The following is a 6,584-nucleotide window of genomic DNA, read 5'->3' on the forward strand; positions in this document are numbered from 1 at the left end:
TCCACTGCGAACTTGTGTTTTTGAACGATCACACGAACTGTAACATCAGTGTTCATAACAAAGTAATTTTAACTTTTAATCACTATGAAGTAGGGAAGATATATTGATTCTTAGCATGAGTTGCAGTTATGAAAAATCGTTCCTTAAATTGTAGGCCAGATACAGAACAATAAGACTTCCATATATACATTTTATTCCGCTAAAAGGTAATGATGATAAAGAAAAGCAAAGCACAGCATTGCTAAAAGTATTTCACGTAACTCTTTTCGTAAATGTGTTGTTACAAAGAGAATAAATAAACCAAAGAGCAACAATTTTACAATCCGCGAGAGAGTTGGACGTGAAACTGGCGCCCAACGTGGGGCTCGAACCCACGACCCTGAGATTAAGAGTCTCATGCTCTACCGACTGAGCTAGCCGGGCATGGACTCTGTAATATGCAACAATTATGTGATGTTTGCTGCCAGTAGTGATATGAGAACGACACTGGAGCATAAGCTAATCAAAAAACAAGCCCGTTCCGTGGAAAATCCGCTTTGTATATAACAATGCTTCAATTGAAGCCTGTGTACTTGGTACACGCCCTTGAATATTCATTACGCGATACGCGAATTAAGTCAACCAATGTGGAACCTACACTGTAGTCATATAGGAAAAATCATTAAAAATAATGCTAGTGCTAAATGAAGTATTTATTGATCAATATGCCCAAGTCAAGCTGTCATGCACATGGTAAAATCTGTTTGATAGATGGGTGATAACCAGGCAAGCTACACTGATAAGAAAATTAAAAAATTTCACAAAAGGGCTATATACGCCTAGTAACAATATGAAAAGTGTGTTGTGATAAGGTAAAAACAAATAGACGCCATGTAGATGAGAGTGAGTATGCGAAGAACAGTTAAAAGGCATTAAAAAATAAACTGTGTGCATAAACAATGGAGGAAAGGACGGAATATTTTGTGTAGCAGGGACAGAGAATGACCGTTGTATCTGCACCAATATATACGTCGATAAGTCTAGTGTTGAGTGACAGACTGTCCTAGTGCAGTGCTCAACGAACAATAGACAGTGTATAAAAACAGTAGTTATTGATCCGTTCGGAGTCGAGTTAAACGAACCTAGCTCGACGGGGACATGTAGTATGTGTGTTACGAAACATTTTCACGTGTTGAAAGACGCTCTGGCAGTGTACCAACCGTGGAGTGAGTGAAAATGTGTAGTACAATGTGCGTGTGACGAACCTTGAATACCAGTGTCACAATGCCGCAAGAAACCTGTTATCACGCCAAACCATCGTGTGCATACCAGTGAAGCGACGGCTTACTGAACAATAATCGCTTTTAACAAGTTGCATCTTCTTCCACAGCTAGTAATCTGTGTCCTTAAAGGCAGTACACCGTTGTGGAATGTTTGTTTCATGCGCTACAACGGGGAGCCATGTGGAGAAGCCGAGACGAGTGCCGTGCCGCCAGCCAGCCGGTCGCGGTAAACCACTGCCACTCACCGACATCGGCGAATGGTTCGCCGCGGTTCGCGACTGCTTGGGCGCCACGTCAGCACGACGTCGCTGTTACTGAGAGCAGGTCGTCGAACCCAGCGGCCGTCGGCACGCGGCGTTCCAGACGACGCGACTCAACAATTGCTTCGCGCCGCCAGCTCCGTACAACATTGTTGTCATTCAAATGAACTACCAAATATGTGTTTAATGCACTAACATGAATAGGGTTTAGTGGACACGAAATGACGTGACAAACATTTGTTTTTTTTTCTTGAGTTATTCAATACGGACCCAAAGTATTCGTTGGTTCAGTGATATATAGATATAATATGTTTTCGTCATGTTAATGAAGTATACTCGCATGAATGCTAGACATTTTAAACCAATTGTCGCGAGTAAATGCAAGGACGATTCATGATACTACTGTAAAAATGTGTAATAAGTGACTTTCATTACAATCCAAAACACAAGTATTATATGGGTAACAAAGAGACTAAAGGTTTAACATGCTCTCACAAATAGCCTTTGTTATATGTGAACATTGGATAGAATCTGAACTTTTTGTGATCAAACTGGGTATTAAAACAAACCAGACGAGATGACCATGGCTCCGGCGCAGTTTTCCCAGGTTTTCTGATCGCACGTAGCCCGAATGGGGGAGCCAAATAAATGTAATGACCCTGGGACTAGGTTTATGGTCACCTCGCAAAGTGTAAGAACAGTATAAAAAGTGTAATTAAACCTACAGTGTAAAAGAACTAAGAAGTTTAAAGTGAATGTTCTAACCAAGGTAACAGACAATAACCAAACAGACGTTAGTGGCAGCATATTGCCGAACATTCTTAACGTTAGTCAATTGCTGCCAGGGGGCATTATAACGTCTAGTAAGAAACAAAAACAACATATTATGTAGTAACGAGAAAATTATATGTATCATATTGTGTTATTGTATAAAATTATGTATTTTTTTTATTATTCATTTTTGAGAATATCTGCGTCGGCGAGCAATGAAACCGCCACAGACGATAAATGTCGAACAAAGATTAAAATAAGTAACTAGTATATAATACGTAACGAATAGCAATTTCTTTGTCTTCTTCATCTGGGAGTCGAACGAGTAAGATATCCTGTGTCGTAGTAGCGAACGCTAGTGTAGCATTCTTTTGTCGAGACTAAGCAATGTACGCCATTACGTGTGAATTCACAAAGGTCTGTAATCACTGAGATATTTAAAGGTTTTAATAGAGGTGTTTAAATGAAAACTTGTATTATTTATTGTTGAGCTTGCTTGCATATTATCCCATCCTGTTGAGACATTTTTCAGTTATATAAATATTATCTGTGGTGCTGAGCTGCGTGGAGAACGAAGAGCCGCTGCCGCGGCGTATTTAAACGACTTACAATATAGTCGAGCATACCGCAAGGAAGCGGTAAAATAATAGTAAAATAATATTATTTCTTTTAGCTCCCAGACTGGCAGTGGAGATCAGCAGATTTTATGATGTGTGGCAGATTGACGCGGGCTGCTGATAGGATATAATTTACAGTGCAAATAATTTAATGTACTTTCAGAATCTGATAGTAATCTTGCTGTGCTCCGTTGTGATCTGGCAAACTTTATAGTGACAACGTATTTTTTAATGAGAGTCTCATGTTCTTGGGCTAGTCGTGGTATGAAATAGCATTTTAACGAGAAATAAAATCCACTGCGAACTTGTGTTTTTGAACGATCACACGAACTGTAACATCAGTGTTCATAACAAAGTAATTTTAACTTTTAATCACTATGAAGTAGGGAAGATATATTGATTCTTAGCATGAGTTGCAGTTATGAAAAATCGTTCCTTAAATTGTAGGCCAGATACAGAACAATAAGACTTCCATATATACATTTTATTCCGCTAAAAGGTAATGATGATAAAGAAAAGCAAAGCACAGCATTGCTAAAAGTATTTCACGTAACTCTTTTCGTAAATGTGTTGTTACAAAGAGAATAAATAAACCAAAGAGCAACAATTTTACAATCCGCGAGAGAGTTGGATGTGAAAATAACTAATGAGGAAGTATTGAATAGGATTGGGGAGAAGAGAAGTTTGTGGCACAACTTGACCAGAAGAAGGGATCGGTTGGTAGGACATGTTCTGAGGCATCAAGGGATCACCAATTTAGTATTGGAGGGCAGCGTGGAGGGTAAAAATCGTAGAGGGAGACCAAGAGATGAATACATTAAGCAGATTCAGAAGGATGTAGGTTGCAGTAGGTACTGGGAGATGAAAAAGATTGCACAGGATAGAGTAGCATGGAGAGCTGCATCAAACCAGTCTCAGGACTGAAGACCACAACAACAACAACATTTGCAACTTTCGCTATTCAATTTTTTCACGTATTAGTTGGCGCAGGCCTACTTTAAAGATCCAATTCTACTCCTAGTTCTTGATTGCGAACAACAAATTTTATCTTTGGGTCAGTCTGTGAGGTGTCAACAAGTATTCTATGAGCTCCAACTGAGCTGACTAATCAGTTCACAGACCGCCTCAAGTCTTCGAAGAAGCAGTTCTAGGTAGCCTAGCGGAAGGTATTCTATAAGAATAGGGTGGCACTGTTAGCTGTTTCGGACATAACGTAGTGTTAGGATGCAGTTTGATCGCGTGCAGGAAGAGCACACTTGCAATATCGTTTTGTTAATCAATCAGAGCGATTTGGTGGTTCATGGGTAACTATTTTCTTGATTAGTACAGTGAAGTTTAAGGAGGTGGACTACACAGAAACTTTTATGACTTGGAAGCGTGTCTCCCGTGTGTCCATGTAAGGAGAGTAGGTTTCGATACTCGGTATAGAACCAGTTTGTTACTAATCCGTCCGTACGCTACGACATTTAATTTAGTCACACTCCCTAGCAATGAGTCTTTGTCAATGTTCTGCGACTTCTTAGATTTTGCCTTGCTTTATTTTCTCATACACTATGTGATCAAAGGTGTCCCGACACCCCCAGAAATATACGTTTTTCATATTAGGGCATAGTGCTGCCACCTACTGCCAGGTTCTCCATATCAGTGACCTCAGCAGTCATTAGACATCGTGAGAGAGCAGAATGGGGCGCTCCGCGTAACTCATGGACTTCGAACGTGGTCAGGAGATCGGGTGTCACTTGTGTCATACGCCCGTACGCGACATTTCCACACTCCTAAACATTTAGGTCCACTGTTTCCGATGTGATAGTGAAGTGGAAACGTGAAGGGACACGTACTGCACAAAAGCGTACAGGCCAACCTCGTCTGTTGACTGGTAGAGACCGCCGACAGTTGAAGAGGGTCGTAATGTGTGATAGGCAGACATCTATCCAGACCATCACACAACAATTCCAAACTGCATCAGGATCCACTGCAAGTACTATGACAGGGGAGAGGTGAGAAAATTTGGATTTAATGATCGAGCGGCTGCTCATAAGCCACGCATCACGCTGGTAAATGCCAAACGAGGCCTCGCTTGGTCTAAGGAATTTAAACATTGGACGATTGAACAGTGGAAAAACATTGTATTGAGTGACCAATCATGGTACACAATGTGGTGATCCGATGGTAGGGTGTGGGTATGGCGAATTCCCGGTGAACGTCATCAGCCAGCGTGTGTAGTGCCAACAGTAAAGTTCGGAGGCGGTGGTGTTATGGTGTGATCGTGTTTTTCATGGAAGGGGCTTGCATCCCTTGTTGTTTTGCGTGGCACTATCACAGCACAGGCCTACATTGATGTTTTAAGCACCTTCTTGCTTCCCACTTTTGAAGAGCAATTCGGGGATGACAACTGCATATTTCAACTCTCACGAGCACCTGTTCATAACGCACGGCCTGTGGCGGAGAGGTTACAAGACAATAACATCTTTTTAATGGGCTGGCCTGCACAGAGTCCTGACCTGAAACCTACAGAACACCTTTGGGATGTTTTGGAACGCCGACTTAGTGCCAGGCCTCACCGACCGACGTCGATACCTCTCCTCAGTGCAGCACTCCGTGAAGTATGGGCTGCCATTCTCTAAGAAACCTTCCAGCACCAGATTGAACTTATGCCTGCGAGAGTGGAAGCTGTCATCAAGGCTAAGGTTGGGCCAACACCATATTGAATTCCAGAATTACCGATTAAGGGCGCCACGAACTTGTAAGCCATTTTCAGGTAAGTTTCCGGATACTCTATTGGCCATGTGCTTTTGGAGCATTAATGTTACATGTGCTATTGTGGTTTAACTACGTTTCGAGACGATTATATAGATTTGTATTCAATAGTTCTTTTAAATCAACTATTCGTTGCCATCACTTCCCTATTTAGATTAGTTTATACCAACATTCAAGCGTTGTGAGATATTTGTTATGATGGCTCAAGTTCACGTAAATTCAGTTTCCTTTTGCTGTGTCCATTGTAAACAGTACAAAATAAGCGCTCCCTGTCTAGTTAATATTCTACAAATTTAGCACGCAGACAGCGTTTCTAGTTTGATTAATGGGTCTAAATATTGTTTATGAGAGGGTATCTTTTTAATTCAGGGCATATCCGGAATTAATTACATAGGAAATACGTTTCCCATTACTAGCAGGAACCTGACATTGTTCAAGCGTTTCCGAGCAATTATCTGTATTTTGATAGGAGCTGTCATTCATTATGACAAATGGAAATACTTTCATACTTTTCTACTTCTCTAGTTTTCGGTTTCAAATTTCTGATTACCTTCCTTACATCATCTACGCTACTGGCTATTGAAACCAGAACAACAGAGAGGATTGTAAATAAGTAAATTTTACTGATAGTGTGTGAAATACTGTAGGAAGATATGTTTCCTTTAATTTTCGTCTTGGGCCACAAACTTTTTGTTAACAGATTAGCGGTTTCGGTCTGTAATGAAAACCATCAGATCTGTCATTATAGACCGGAACCGGTAATTTGTTAACAAAAAGTTTGTGACCATTTACGTAAAATAAAGGAAACGTATTGTATATATGGGTCACTGTTCTATTCGCAACAATGTCGCAGCTTGTGATACTGTAGGAAGAATACGCAATTATATTTGTATGTGATTTGGGGGGTATAAAGGGTG

The 6,584-nt window shown here is 40.7% G+C and overlaps 1 non-coding gene across 1 annotated transcript; it reads right to left on the minus strand.

Moving 5' to 3' along the window:
• Positions 1 to 350: 350 nt before the first annotated feature.
• Trnak-cuu (transfer RNA lysine (anticodon CUU)) lies at positions 351 to 423 on the minus strand. Its single transcript has one exon. It is a non-coding gene; the product is annotated as a tRNA-Lys (tRNA).
• Positions 424 to 6,584: the final 6,161 nt, after the last annotated feature.

The sequence above is a fragment of the Schistocerca serialis genome, chromosome 5 (genome assembly GCF_023864345.2).
Source record: "Schistocerca serialis cubense isolate TAMUIC-IGC-003099 chromosome 5, iqSchSeri2.2, whole genome shotgun sequence".
NCBI classification, from domain to species: domain Eukaryota; kingdom Metazoa; phylum Arthropoda; class Insecta; order Orthoptera; family Acrididae; genus Schistocerca; species Schistocerca serialis.